The sequence below is a fragment of the Phacochoerus africanus genome, chromosome 10, assembly GCF_016906955.1.
Source record: "Phacochoerus africanus isolate WHEZ1 chromosome 10, ROS_Pafr_v1, whole genome shotgun sequence".
NCBI classification, from domain to species: domain Eukaryota; kingdom Metazoa; phylum Chordata; class Mammalia; order Artiodactyla; family Suidae; genus Phacochoerus; species Phacochoerus africanus.
Window position 1 is genome coordinate 66,204,227 of NC_062553.1, and position 16,534 is coordinate 66,220,760.

At 41.0% G+C, this 16,534-nt stretch overlaps 1 pseudogene; it reads right to left on the minus strand.

The window, feature by feature from the left end:
• Positions 1-6,672: 6,672 nt before the first annotated feature.
• LOC125137435 (UDP-glucuronosyltransferase 2C1-like) lies at positions 6,673-11,489 on the minus strand (annotated as a pseudogene).
• Positions 11,490-16,534: the final 5,045 nt, after the last annotated feature.

Genomic DNA, 16,534 nt, shown 5'->3' on the forward strand with positions numbered 1-16,534 from the left:
ATAGCAGTGGGAGAATCTAAACGATTGCATAGAATTTGAGAAGTCTAAGACAGTCATATTTGATGTTAGCTATTTCATGGTGATTATGTAAAAGTAAACACTTTAACTGAGTAAAACAATTTACTCCTTTTAAAATACCAAGGCTCCTCCAAAGACAATGTATCTTATACTCAGGAAGGGTTGTTAATAATTGCCTTCAAGGCCTTAAGCAGATCAGAACGAGCCATTGTGTGCAGGTCTAATTCAACAGTTGCCCCTCTGGCTTTCCTGTGAGCAATGTTCTCATGCTGGTCCCCAAACAGGTGCTGATTCCCATCATAGGGACCCCGTGATAAATAGCTTTGTACATCCCATCGGTTCCACAGTGAGTCATAAAAGCTCTGGTTTTACGATGACCTAAAAAGAAATAATTAGTCTAAGTCATAAGGCTCTCAAGAACAGAAAATCATAACACCTGTGTAATTCATTAATTCAGGTAGGTAGCATCTTCTATATAATTCTGTCAATAGGCCATATGTAAACTCCTGTAGTCAGTACAGAAAGCAGCCATTGATTACTCCAGGCTATGTAGCGATTAGCGATTCTAGCAATTAAGCCATTCCACAAAAAACGGAGAAGTTTCCTGCAGAGTATATGATGAAGAGTACGTCCCACTGGGCAAGTTATCAGGGTGGGAATACATTAATGAAAAGAAATGGTTGGATGTAAGGAACCAAGTACTTGTGCGAATGGAGAAGGAGAAGTGAGATGTGCAGTTTCAATGTGAGACTGTTGGCATAACGGGCTAGAAAGATAGACTAGGGAAAGTGCATGAAGTATTCTGTTTAAGAAGATGGGATTATGAACTTGATTTTAAGTAATCTGGACCGTTTATAATATAGTTGGAGAAACTGTTTATTAGACTTTTTTTTCCAAACAATTACTGAAGGAAAAGGAGAAGTTACAAAATGGATACGAAGAGTCTGAAGGCTGCTACAATATTCTGCACAAAAATTAATGAGAGCCTGATCTAAAGGCACTTTCCTGGACTCTGATTCAGAGGAGGGGGAAATTGTATCATAAAGACAAGAATTATAAATTCCATATTTATGTGAGTGCTCCACAAAGATTCTATCCTTGACCAAATTCTGGTCGGGATCCTCTGAACTCTCTTGTCAATGAGGTACTGATTTGGGGGCTTCTCTATCTCTCCATTGCCCAGTTTTGCAAGCATCCTACCAATTCAGTTTAGCGAGACTCTCTGGGCCCTGCTATGTGATCACCCTTTTTAGCTGTTTCCTCGTCCTCCGCCTTCCTCCAAGCAATGACTTATCACCTTAGTCTGCCTTCAGCAAGAACTGGGTCAGGTTAGTTTTGTCAGATCTCCCTTTCCCTGGTATTTCCTTTGTAATTTTCCATCCAGTGTTCCCCCAACTCTGTTCTTCTGTCATAAATATCCCATTTCCCCTTTTGTACTCAGAGTTGAGTCCAACTCTGTCATACTGTACAAGTCCATTGCAGTAACACCTATGCTTATCACGACGGCCTTGAATACAGTGTGCCTTACAGTCTTTAATAAATGTCATGCATAATTTTTTCTTTAACAAGCACCAGGAGAAATGTGAAGAAGATAAGATTGTTTTCTTGTTTGTTTGTTTTGAAATCAGATTCTTGGGTTTATTTGCTATTGAGTAATCATTCAGACTCTTTTTCCTTTAATTCCATTACCTTTTCTTCTCTTTGGTCTTACCAAGTCATTCTGTGGAATCCATTCATACAGCCAGGTATTAGCTCCAAAAGTTTCTGGTTTCTTCCCTGGGTACCTCCACAGAACCTGTAAAGATAAATGCCTCTACGCTATTAGAAGGTTTTGAGAATCACATCCTCTCAGAAGGAAGCGGTTCAGTTAGAATTAATTTAGTTCAATGCCTCCAGGTAACACGTGAGCAAACTGAGGCCCTGAGTGATTAAGTAATGCATGCTTTTAAACCACTGACACTACACACATATTTTCTTTTCTATTCTCCTTTCTAGCAAATAACCATTTTTAAAATCATTTTTTAAACTTTTTTTTTGACTTTTTCTCTTTCATTTCTATTTTTTTTTTCTTTAGGGCCACACCCACAGCATATGGAGGTTCCCAGGCTAGGGGTCAAACCAGAGCTGTAGCTGCCAGCCACAGGATCCGAGCCGCATCTACAACCTCCACCGCAGCTCATGGAAACACTGGATCTTAAACCCACTGAGCAAGGCCAGGGATCTAACCTGCCTCCTCATGGATGCTAGTCAGATACATTTCAACTGAGCCACGATGGAAACTCCCTATTCTTTTTATTATACTTGATTTGCAATGGTTATTCAGTTTCTGTTGTATAGCAAAGTGACCCCATCACACACAGCTCCTGGTGTTGTACAGTAGGAGCCCATTGCCCATTCATTCCAAATATTACAGTTTGCAGCACAAACCCCTGTGTCTCACAGCATTCAACCATATTTTCGAGTGCTTGCAATAATCCTAATCAATAGGCTATCAACATCAGGTCAATTCTCACTCAGAAGATGAAGGCAAAAAGACAACCTGTATCTGAAACAATTACATATGGGTGTTAGTAGGCCATGCTGGTACAAGGGAGTTTTGAAACAAAGTCTTGAGAGACAAAGAGGAAGGATGTTATTTACTTCGCTGACGAATTGTTAGTGCTTTGACCTTTGTCATATACTTGGCAGTAACATAGAATCATTGTCTTTTTATTATACTAAAATATATATAATGACATTTATCATGTTAAAGGACCATAAGTACAGAATTTGGTAGCATTAAACACATCCACTGTGGTGTATGTATGTATGTATATGTGTATGTTGTGTAACCATCAGCACTATCTAGATCCCAAGTATTTTCATCATCCCTAATAGAAACTCTGTATAATTAAGTGATAGCTCCACTCTCTAACTCCTGGTAAGCTCTATTCTAGTTTCTATCTCTATGAAGTTGACCACTCTAAGATATCTGATATAAATGGAATCATATGGTACTTGTCTTCTGACTTAGCATTATTTTTCTTAGTCTTATGTTCATGGGTCATACCTGTTGTAACATATCAGAATTTCCTTTCTTTTTAAATCGGAGTCATATTCCATCTTGTGTATATGCCACATTTTCTTTACCCATTTATTTTGCAGTTGTGAATGAACTTGCAGTGATCACTGTTGTATAAACATCTGTTTGATTCCATGATTTCAGTTCCTTTCAACATGCAGCCAGAATTGGGTCATATGAGAGCTATGTAGATGCATTGGTTTGTACTCCTATAAATATAATAGGGAGGAAAAAAATCTGACTCCGTATTAGATCTGTTTCCTTTATTTTAATCTCTGTACTCTGCTGTTTGTGCTTAGTCATGCTGGCTCTGCACCTCTTGTAAAAGAATGTTGCCTATGACCTGAAACATTAGGCCATAGCCTAGCTCAAGTCCCTGACCTTTAAGAGTTCATTTATATAGAGATAAAAAGTTGCATAACAGAGAATAACATTTGTTTTGTTGGAGGTTTACAGGAACACCCTGACCTGACCTGAATTAAGTGGAGAGCTGCAAGAACAAAGGATTACTACACCAAGAAGTTGCAACAATAAACCATGTACCTTTCTCGCCTTGCTTTTGAAAGTGCTTTGCTGAAAGAAACCCTTCAGGGAATTTGGGGGTTTGGGGGCACAAGCCACACTTTTCCTTACAAGGCCCAGCAGTAAACTTTTCTCTGCTCCAAACGCTGATTTTTGGTTTGTTTGGCCTCACTGTGTTTCAAGCACATGAAATTGCATTCAGGTAACAATATGGTGAGGTCAGCCCAGGATTCTGTGCCCATGGCAGGTTGACCCCAGAGGCAGCGCCTTCCCTGAGTCTCCAGCAGCTGCTGGAGCTCATTTTGCTCTGAGCTACTGGAAGGACTCTCCCTGACAGCCACTGGTCCCCCTAGACACAAGGCTGTTTGGAGCTGAGAAACATCCAGAACAATGGTCCATGTTTAGTGCCCCTTGGGAGTAAGTTGCTCCAGCTTGTGCAGGCTGGGAACCCTCTCCATTTAATTTGGGTTCATCCCCTTTCAGGAAGTGAGCCACTCTGGGTCTGTTCTGTTTGGACAGCTGGGCCAATCTGGTTGGAGGCCTCTATCTGGGAGAAGAAGTGGAATTCTTGGAGCATAGTTCCTTTGATTTTCCTGTGACTGTAGCTTATTTGTATTTTGGTTGTTTCATTTTGGGATGAGACTCTCTGGATCCATTCTCTTTGAGGAGTCATGCCACTCTGGAGGCTCCTGTTTCTGAATGGAAGTAGAATTTGGGGGGCTACACCTTGTCGGATCCTTTGTTTGTGGGTTTGTGGGTATGTTTTTATGCGTCTGTCTCTATACTTGCATTGGCCAGTTGTGATGTCTTTGGTGAATAATGGGGCTCACCTGTGACAACACAGGGTATCTATCCCTACTGCATTAAGCTTCACCTATGACAGAAGTGAACGATAAATATATTTTGAGTAAAAAGGGGGTTTGTGCCTGGTTGAGCTGAGATTAGATTACGTTTTAATAGGAAAATGGATTTTGTTTTTAAAAGTAGGTTGCTGCCGTTAGTTCTTCTTCTGGGGTTTTAACGTGTGGCTTCATTTGGAACATAGTCCTCTGTCACCTCATTTCATCTTCTGTGTTTTATTTTTATGTATCTGGCAGGAGGTTGGTCACATTTCCTGACCTTGGAGACATCCAATGCATCCAAGCGGTGCACCATCCTTGGGTCCTCAGAGCTATATGCTCTAGGGGTGGCCCTATTTGTCTGCATGGGCGCTTCTGTTGTGGCAGTTTGACTACCAAGAGCCCTCAGCTCTTCCAAAAGTAATCTGCATTGGCCTTCAAAGCCCCTGTCCTGGGGGCCTGACTTCCTAGTGCAGAACCACTGGGCTGGGGAGCCCTGTGGTGGGCTCAAACAATTGGCTCCTTGGGGGTGTGAGTCTTGACTATACTGATTCTCCATCATGCTCCATGAGTCTCATTGTGGTTCCCTTGTGAGTTATAAGTGCTCAGATAGACTCCAGAGCTCCAGTAATTATTTCCAGAGATTTAGGGGCAAGAAAGGATGCAGAGCACGAGGGATTTTGAGGACTATTGATCTGTATGATAGTGTAAGTGTAGATACATGTTCTAAACATTTATCAAAACATGTAATGCACACACAAAGAATGAACCTTATAGGATGAATCTCATTGTAAATGATGGATATTGGTTCACATTAATATGTAAATGTTGGTTCATAGGCTGTAGCAAATGTACCACACCTGTGTGGGCAGCTGTGTATGGGAGGAAGCAGGAGATGGGTGGGAAAACGTGGTAAGAAGTTTTTGGGATCAGTTCTGCTGTGAATGTAAATATCTAAAAAGAGTCTATCAATTTTAGAAACGGCAAATACTGCATAATCTGTCCCTTGAGATTAGACAACGTATTTAATAGCTGCTTGCCAGATACTGCATTGTACCTCATTCCGCATCCCCTCCCCAATATGAACAAGTAATTTTTCCCTCACAACTGCTCCCCTTTACTTCTTCTCCTTAGTAAATGACAATACTCTCTACTAAGTGGCTTCTACCAATCAATACAGAAATACGTAAATGCATAAAGGGATGACGTATACATCGTTGTCACATACAACAAGAGCCAAGGAATAATTTTGGAATACTGTCACTTAATTTCCACTTCCAGCCTATCAGAAAATCCTATTGATTTTCTTTGCAAATACTCCCTGAATCTCTCCATTTATACTAAAAATTGCTATCATATTGTAGTTCGGATCTCTAGAAAGTCTTGCAGGAACTATTGCACCTATATTTCAGCTCATTTCCCTGCTTTAAATCTTGCTCCATTCCAAATAATTCAATACTCAATATTTATGATAGTGTGAGCTGTGTCACATTACTGCTTAAAAATTATACATTGATCCCTCATTGACCTTGAATTTGAAGTAAAGATTACTCAGGAGTGCCCATTTGTTTTTTCATAACTGATTCTCTGATCATCTCTCCAGGCGAATTTCTCTCCTCTATTCAAACCAAATAGTTCATCATGACTGAACTTCTGCCCAGACTTTGGGTGGGCCATCACATCTCTGTTTGAATTATTTTCCTAAAAGTATTGTAATTTCCCCGCTATTGATTATTCCTTCGACAAGACTTTGCTAAATAACGTGACATTCCAAAATCTCGGGGGCTTATTTCTTCTCATGCCATGTGTCAATATATTCAGCAGCAGCTATTTCTTACATTTCTTCAACAAGGACTCAGCTTGACAGAGCAGCCAGTTAGGAACACACTCCCATTGACAGAAGAGAGGGAAAGAGACCTCTGGACTATCTGGAGACTGATAGTTAAGCGTTGAACCTGGAAATGATGCACTTCAGCTCATACTCATTTCCCATGGAGTATTGGACAGTTATCCCAAACTTGGCGGCTAGAAATACTACTTTCGTCAAGGAGTTGGCATATTTGCGGAACACCAGTGGCTACCATGATTATGTTATTAATACTCCTGGTCTTATAATAGCCCACGTGGATCATTCCCATTGATTCCTATGTCCGAGTTTTCAATTTGAAGGCCAAATACTGTAAGTAATAAACTAGAAGTCATTCCAGGAGGTAAATACTCAAACATGCAAAACTAAGCACATTTAATCATCTTAGGTAGGGGCTTCAAAGGCTTGCAGTGCAGTCCTCCAACAAATTCAAAATTAGGTTAATAAGGGTGAAGAAATTCAGTATACCGATAAGTTTGAATTAACCACATTTCAGCTTTCCCCATAACCTCACATAAGGTGGTAGGTTTTCCTGAACAAACTGAAAGATGATGGAGCAAAACCAAACTGACAGGTTAAATGGAAAATGTCTTACCAGTGAATTTCTAAGAAAAATCCTTAAAGAACCAATATTGGTCCTATGTAACCGATGAGAAATCAACTGGGCTTTCCCCGTGACTACACAATACTGAGATGATGAATAACCACACACAGATGTAAGTATGGAACGCAGCCAAAAGCCTGCTGCTTTCTCTCTGCCAATAAAGCCTTTCAGCGTGAGCCAACCTGAGCCCTACTCCATGCTCAGACTCCTCACCTGCTCCTAGCATGGAACAGGACACTCAGCCAGTGACCCTCAGCCTGCTATTGTAGTCTCCTCCTCTCCTGGAATTCCAATTTATCTCATCCTCCTTGCTCCAAAGCTCTCTGTGTCTTCAAAAAAGAGCTTTTATAATTTATTCATCTTTTTTCCCCTCGTGTTTGGAAATGTACGGCCACAAGTAACTATATCGTATCTAGAATGGAAATCTTTTAATAAAAATTTAAAAGCGATCATCTTATTTGGTATTCATAATCATAGTGCCTTTTCCCAAGACCCTGCCCTCCTTAGTGAAGATACACCCATCCATAGTCACCTAGTGATGAAATATTTGCTGTGTTGACATATTGAGCCTACGAGCAGTACAAAAGGGGTCCTTTGACCTGAAGTGTCTACCAAATGAACTTTAGCAGAACAAGAACTCAAGTTAGTGATTCTGAATTAAATTATGTTCCTTAGTTTGGTACCAGAGCTCACTTCTGAATTCTGCTCAGTTATTGTAGTGGATGGAACCTTGCCTAGAATTTTGGTGTCCTTTTGAACTGTGTACTCCATATCACTGATACCAGGAAACCATAGCTACATGGTTTCTCATCACACGACTTTTTGAATATTTTCCTTGATGTTCTAAGTATGCTAAAGTGTTGATTAGAAAATATGAGGGGTTTTGAATGGACCAGGAGCATCTATTCACAGTAGAGACCATGAAAAATCTCAGTTAGTTAGGGGTTTGATTCTGGTAATGACAAAGTTATCATATCCATTTCCTAATCAGTGCATATTCCATCTCAGCACCTTGTTGATGTCAATCATGTGTATAACCTTATTCACTCTGTGAAATGCTTTATTTTACTCCCACACCAATTTTATGGCTGCTTTGTTGCGAGGAAATTTATGTGCCATGCCATTACATAACAGCTGTGTAGTATTTTTAGTATAATTTGTAACATTGTGAAACAATCAATACTATTACATTTTAGAAATTTTCATTTCCCCCCCCCCCGAAGTCCTATACCCATTGGCAGCCATTCTCCTTTTCTCCCTCGTCTCAGCCCCTGACAACCACTAATCTACTTTCTTTCTTTATTTGCCTTTCCTAGAATGAGCTTGTTTCACTTACTTTAAATGAAATCATATCATGTGGTCTTTTGGGCTCCCTTCTTTCACTTAGCATATTTTTTCCAAGTTCATCCATGTGGTAGTATATATCAGTACTTCATTCCTTTTTGAATAATGTTTTTAAATGGATAGACTTCATTTTGTTTATTCATTCATCAGGTGATGAATATCTGCATTGTCTTCACATGTGCCTGCTATGAATAATCGTGCCCTGAGCATTCAAGTGTATGTTTTATGTGGACACATATGTTCGTTAACCTTAGTCATAAACCTAGGAGTGGAATTGTAGCATCACATGGTTGATAGAGTGGATTTCCATTGAAAGAATGGATTTACATTCTTTCCATACCGGATATTTTTTTTCCTTTCATTCTTCACCTCCTTCGTGCTTAATCTAGATTCCTAATGCATTTTATTGAGATGAAGACCATATAGCAGGAAAGCTAAGAAATACAATTGACTGGATAAACACCATTTTTAGAAACTTATTTCCAAAAGCAATACCACATTTGATATCATGCTGTGGCAATTTGTTGAATACGGAAATATTAAAGGTATATTTGCCCCTTTAGGAAAATGTGCCTATGTTTTGCTTTGTTATTTAATATTGATGTCTGGGTTAGATACTGTGAAGTTAAATGTTAACTTGCCTATTTGTATTTTGTAGAAAAGATCATCCCCCTACATTAAGATATTTTTGCCCCCTATAGGAAATGAGTCATTTTTGGTGTCTATCCTAATAGTACTATCCTCACATTCCATTTTCTCCAAAATCTATTTATAAATAATTCCTCAAAATATTTTTGAAATAGATGCCATCTTACTAGTTTCCTCTTCAGTTATTTGAATGTATCCATTACATGATTCAATTGGCAATTCGTGGTAAGTTTATGAGTTATACTTTTAAAATGTTGAAAAAATATGCTTGGAATACACTATACAAGGGAGATCCTAAATTGATCCTGAGCCGGCAATCTCTATCTGATAGCATTTTAAAATTTATGGGAGTGAAATAAATGTTTGTCTTCTATTTATTGAGCCTTTATTCTTCTTTCTCAGGTTATTGATATGTTTCCCAAAGAATATTCTAAGGTGCCAAGAGCTAGGAAGGACGAAGAGACAGAATCAATTATCCTATCACCACTAATGCTTCACTATAAAAGAGAGACTCCAGGACTAGGATCAAACTTCTGCTGGAACCAGAAGTACACAAACAACTTCGATCCAGCTGTAGATCAGTCACTGCTTGGTCCATGACTCGGACATTGTCACCAGGGTGAGATTTAAGTTTATCCTTTCTCAGTTTTGCCTTTTGTAACTTGGACTCCTGAATGTAGGTGAGTGACGATAGGTGCAGTGGTTTCTGTCCCACATTTTTAGGGTCTCATGCTGGGTTTTTTGGTCTTTTTTATTTGGGGGGTGCACGCCAGTATATGGAGGTTCCCAGGCTGGGGTTGAATTGGAGCTGCAGCTGCTGGCCTACACACAGCCACAGCAATGCCAGATCTCAGCCATGTTTGTGACCTTACACCACAGCTCACGGCAACACCAGACCCTTAACCCACTGAGCGAGGCCAGGGATTGAACCTGCATCCTCATGGATGCTAGTCAGATGTGTTTCCACTGAGCCATGGCAGGAACTCCAGGGTCTCATATTGTTTTTGAGTTGTTGAAGAAATAATTTCTCAGAGAAAATTTAGAGCAGATACTTGAAAAAAGGAAAAGGGAAGTGGTTATGTACAACAAGAGACCACAACCATAAAGGAAATTTTGAATTTTTTAAGAATAGATTTTTAGAGTAATGATAGGGTAACAGAGATACTTCTGTGAAAATAGCAACAAAGAAAACAATTTTCAAATTCATGTGGAACGACAAAAGACCCCAAAGGGCCAAAGCCAACCTGGCAAAGAAGGAAAAAACAAAAGAAAAAAGTAAAACAAAACAAAACCTGCTATTTCCCAAGGGCATAAAAGGTAGTCAATGAGGAAAGACAGTCCTTTAAATAACTCTTGCTGAAAACATGTGACATTTACATGCAAAAGAATGAAAATAGACCCCCATCTCACTGCACTACCAAAATTAACTTGAAATCAATTTGAGACTTAAGTGTAAGACCTGAAGCCAGAAAATTCCTCACACAGAGAAGAAACATTTCTTGACATGTGTCTTGCCAATGAGTCTCTAAATATGACACCAAAAGCATAAGCAATACAGTTAAAAATAAATGGAACTCCTTTAAAATAAGGTGCTTTGGCTCAGCATAAGAAATGATCAACAAAATGAGAAGGCAACAGGAGCTTGGTTGCTCACTTAAAAACACCTTCCGTCACTTTTCATACAGTCAGATAAATATTTACATTTTATATGTGAAGCAAGAAACACGATTACATGCAAAGTAATCTTCCCTAAAACTTTGCTATAATACACATCCCACTCCAGAAATATATAATATGAACATATCATTGCACTCATTGTATAGGAAAGCCAGTTCTCCAGCCTCTGCAGAAGGTCGTCTTGTCTGTCAGTCTCGACAGGCTGCCAGGAACATATGAAGAAGGCACAAGAAGTCCAGCACACAATCTCTCATTGACACCACAGGTCACGGCAATGCCAGAACCTGCACCCACTGAGCGAGGCCAGGGCTGGAACCTGTGTCCTCACGGATGCTCTTCAGATTCGCTTCCACTGAGCCACAGTGGGAACTCCAGACATTCCCATAGGAAAACCGAAAAGAGTTTCACATGGAACACCGAAGAGCTCAGCCACCAACTCCCCACAAAAACTTCAAGGGCCAGAAATGCAGACATCAACCTTAGCTGCCTGTAGCCTGCTGAGAAACTCCTTGTGTGTAACAGTGCTGTCACATACTTTTTGTCTGATATTAGTAAACTGCTGATCAGTTTTGTTAGTTCTACTTGGGTGTTCGACCATGAGAGTTTTGGAACTTAAAAAGAACTTGTACAGAGACCACTACCAGGCTCTTCCGTGAAAGCCTCTTTTGTTACTGGCAGTTGGGAGATCTCCACCTTAAAGGGGATCTTGGTATGATCAAGCAGAAGGCTTGGTGGAAGTACTAGGATGGTGCCTCGTGCCCACGAAGGTGAAGTTCTTCCGGAATAATGTTTAAATTAATCTGATGGCTGAAATTTGCAGGTCATACAAGTACTTCCCCAGTCCTTCCGGAGTCAAGGAAACATAGATGCGGCATCAAAAAAGACCCAGATGCCTTTCATAGACTTCATGATCAATTCTTGCTCAAATTAAATCTGGGCATAAGCCACTTAAGTGCATGAAACTGACAATCCAAAGGTCCTCCCTTGACCTGCTCAATCAGTTTATAGTAGGTGGGGCTGAACTTTGAATTGTGTACTTTGTGGTAAAGATGAAAATGAAATACCACTGTTTCGAAGGAGAAAAAGAAGGGGATACATTTAATAAGTTAGAAAAAAAAAAAACAACAACCAAAAACTTCCCAGAATGAGAGTTTCCAAATTTCTTTTTGAGAGTATCAAAAGAGGCGGCTTAAAGTTAAACACAAATCCATACTAATTTGTAAATAATGTTAAGAAAATGCATCATCATGTGATGTACAGTCAATTAAGGCTAGATTTTTGGATTTTTCCTCTGGTTTTATTTGAATGTTCATGTGATCAGAATGATTTCTCTTGTATTTCTCTTACTGGTAATTCTGCTACATGTTCTAGACAGGAAAGAAGCTCTAAAGAGCTAAAGAATCTCTTAGCTCCAAGAAGGAGAGGATATGTCCACTTTAAAAGATGCTAAAGCTGGGAGATTTAAATATAAGTTTTCTAATTCTAAATAAAGTTCATGGAGTCCCCGTCATGGCTCAGCAGAAGTGAATCTGGCTAGCATCCATGAGGATGCAAGTTCAATCCCTGGCCTTGCTCAGTGGGTTAAGGATCCCGTGTTGCCATGGTCTGTGGTTTAGTTTGCAGATGGGAATAGTCAGCAGCCTGCATATCTCTAGAGGTGGCCATTTGGGGAAATCTGGCCCCACCCATCAGTGCTGAGAAGCCCCAGGACAAACTACAATCCAGGTGGGATCACAGCCCCACCCCTCCGTAAACAGGAGGCCTAAAGACCCCCCAGGCACACAGCCACCTCTAATCTCACCCAGAGACAAAGCCCCACCCACCAGAGGGATAGGAATCAGCTCTACCTACCAGTGGGCAGGCATCAGTCCCTCCCATCAGGACGCTTATAGCAAGCCCCCATACCAACATCAGCCACAAGGGGGGCAGACACCAGAAGTAGGAGAGGCTACAACTCTATTATCTGTATAAAGGTCACCACATCAAAAAGCTATAAAAATGAAAAGGCAGAGATCTACAACTCCAATGAGGCAGAAAGGAAAAACCCCAGAAAATCAGCTAAGGGATCAGGAGATTCTCAGCCTCCAGGAAAAAGACTTTAGATTGTTGATGCTGAAGATGATGCAAGACAGTGGAAATAAACCGGAGGCAAAGATGGATAACTTACAGGAAACACTGAGCAAAGAAATACAAGATTTAAAACTTAAGCAAGAAAAGATGCAAAATACAATAACGTAAATAAGAAAGTCATTAGAAGCAGCCAACGGCAGAATACAGGAGGCAGAAGAACGAAGAAGCAAGGTGGAGGACAGATTAGTGGAAATCACAGATGCAGAACAGAAAAGAGAAAAAAGATTGAAAACAAATGAAGAGAGTCTCAGAGAACTCTGGGACAATGTTAAATGCACCAACATCTGTATCATAGGGGTGCCACAAGGAGAAGACGGAGAGAAGGGGATGGAAAAAATATTCCAAGAGATAATAGCCCAAAACTTCCCTAACATGGGAAAGGATCCCCTCACTCAAATCCAGGAAGCACAATGAGTACCATATAATATAAACCCAAGGAGGAATGCCCTGAGACACATATTGAAAGCTGGAGTAGCAATACTCATGCCAGACAAAATAGACTTTAAAATGAAGAATATTTTAAGGGACAAGGAAGGTCACTACATAATGACTGAAGGATCCATCCAAGAAGATATAACAATTTTAAATATCTACACACTCAACCTAGGCTCACCACAGTATATAAGACAACTGCTAACAACCTTAAAAGGACAAATCAACAATAGCACAGTGTGAGTGGGGGACATGAACACCCCACTTACAGCAATGGACAGATCATCCACCCAGAAAATCAATAAGGAAACACAGGCCCTGGATGAAGCATTAGACCAGATGGACTTAATAGATATTTATAGGACATTCCATCCAAAAGCAGCAGAATACACATTCTTCTCAAGGGCGCATGGAACATTCTCTAAGACTGATCACATTCTTGGTTACAAATCAAACCTCAGTAACTTTAAGAAAACTGAAATCACATCAAGCATCTTTTCCGACCACAACAGTCTATGACTGGAAATCAACAACAAGAAAAAAACCGCAAGGGGGAGGCAAGATGGCGGAAGAGTAGGGGGACAGCCTCGCCCTCTCCCACAAACACACACACACAAAACACATCTACAGGATAAACGACTCCCACAGAACAGCAACCAATCGCTGGCAGAAGAACCTAAACTCCAATAATGGCAAGAATCTCGGGACATTACTAGGTAAAATAAGAGAAAAGCAGAGAGTGAAAGAAGGTGAATCCGAGCCGGACGAGCGCTCCCGAAAGGGAACTGTGGAGGAGAAAGGGATCCCACACCCTGGAAAGCCACCTACTCGACGGAAAGATCAACCAAAGCGGAGGAATCTGCAGATGCAGAGAAGAGTGTAGCAGTAAGTCGGAGTTCCGAAAAGCAAAGCAAGAGCTGAACAGATCATCTGAACTACTGGCACAGTCACCAAAAATTGAGACACTTGGGTGGGGGCTGGGCATCGAGACCTCGGCTCTGGAGGTTAGTCCCCAGGAAAGGGCTGTGGGCAGGGTGGAGTGGACTGCTTGGGAGGTCCAGAAACCAGTCTGTCAAGTTTGATGGGACAGAGACTGTCCTGGGAGCCTAGAAAGCGGAGCGTCACGGGGGGAGGGAGCAATATGCTAAGGGCGGGGAAGTGGAAAGCCACATCAAAGGGAACCTGGGAGAAGAGCTGGGTCCGCACCAGTGTTGGGGAGGGGAGAGAAGAGGTGGGCCCCCATAGAATACTCCCCATGCCACAGAGAGCTTACTGGCCCACCAGCTATCAGAAAGCTATGCTTCCCAGGGCATCCCCCACCCTGCCACCCCTTACGCACGCATGCACCAGACCTGGGGCTGCCTGCCATCCAGGAGGGCTGGCCTCAACAAGTGCTGGAAGCCTACCACCACAGGGGCTCTCCCTGCCCTGGCCTGCTTGCCCTTTGGAAGGGGCTACACCACCGCAGAGCAGCACCAAACACTGCCAGCTCCCAGAAAAAGTCCTGCAGCCCAGAAAAGCTAGAACAAGCTTGGCTGGGCCGTGAAATGAGCTGCCTACATTCTCGGACAGTCCTTCCGTGTGGGGATGCACTGGGGAACAGCCTCTTGGGTTCTCAGTGACCCAGATAGCTGCTCCAGCCCTTGGGCGGCGCTACACTCCTGTGGAACAGCTGCCCAGCACCGCCAGCCCCCTGCAAGAGCCCCACAGCCCCAAAACACCTGCCTGGCTGAGTGAAATTTTCTCCCATCGTAGTGTGGACCTCCCAGTCCTGTCTGCCCTCAGGAAGTCCTCCTTTGCTTCAGAGACACCCTGTCAGTCCTGCCCACCCTCCAGAAAAACCACACTGCCTCAAAGAAGACCGACCAACAATGCCAGCCCTCTGGAAACATTCCACGGGAGTGGCAAGGCAAACACTGCCCGGCCACGGAGAGTACAACTCCACCAGGAAAAAGAAAACAACAAGCAAGTTGAAGAACTCACCTAAAGCAGTCAATGAAGACACACGTCTCTGCAGTCTGACAGACCTGGAGTTCAAAAGAGAAATAGTCAAAATACTGAAGGAATTAAGAGAAGATATGAACCGTAATGCAGACTCCCTCAGAAAGGATCTAGAAAATATAAGGAGGAGCCAAGAAATACTAGAAAATTCATTTGCAGAGCTACAAACTGAGCTAAGGGTGGTAAAAACCAGAAGGAATAATGCAGAAGAATGAATCAGTGACATGGGTGATAGAATAATGGAAATCACCCAATCAGGTCAGCAGACAGAAAACCAAATCAAAAAACAGGAAAGCAATATAAGAGACCTATGGGATAATATAAAGTGGGCCAATATACGCATAAGAAGAATTCCAGAAGGAGCAGAAAAAGATAAGGGGATGGAAAATATATTTGAAGAAATTATTGCTGGAAACGCCCCAAATCTAAAGGATACTGTGTTCAAGACACAGGAAGCACAGAGGGCCCCAAACAAATTGAACCCAGATAGACCCACACTAAGACACATTCTAATAAAAATGGCAAAAGTTAGTGATAAAGAGAGGATCCTAAAGGCAGCCAGAGAAAAGCAGAATGTTAACAACAAGGGAACCCCTATAAGGTAATCAGCTGATTTCTCTACAGAAACACTACAGGCCAGGAGGGAATGGCAAGAGATATTTAAAGTGCTAAAGGAAAAAACTATGCAACCTAGAATACTCTATCCGGCAAGAATATCATTTAAAATAGAAGGGGAAATAAAATTTTTTTTCCAACAAACAAAAGCTAAAAGAATACAGCAATACAAAACCCAGGCTAAAAGAAATACAGAAAGGGCTTCTCTAAACCAAAAAGAAAGGGAGGAAAAAGAAAAAGAAAAAAAAAAAGAAGAGGAAGAACTAGGATTGAGGAAACCATAATCAGAGAGCAGTCACTCAAATAAGCCAGCATACAGATTTAATCGTGAACATGTTTAAAATAAAATAAAATTAAAAACAAAAAAAAGAGTCATCAAAATCATAAAATCTGGGCAAGGGAAATAAGGAAATAAATAGACTCCTTTTAAAAATTTTTTTCTTTTTTTTTTCTTAATTTTAGAATGGTAATGAAGTGTTTGAACCTACAGGAGTATCAGGCTAAAACACACAATTATAGGAAGGGGTTAACATACTTAAAAAAAACAGGGCAACCACAAGCGAAAACCAAACATTACATTTACAAAAAATGAAAAGAAAAAGCCTCAAGCAGAAAATAATCTGAGACTATCCAACCAAAAAAAGAAAGGAAGAGTGGGGAAATCATAGAGTTAACTGGAAAATGAGGTTTCAAATGGCAATAAATAATCATCTATCAATTATCACCTTAAATGTCAATGGACTGAATGCTCCAATCAAAAGACACAGAGTGGCTGA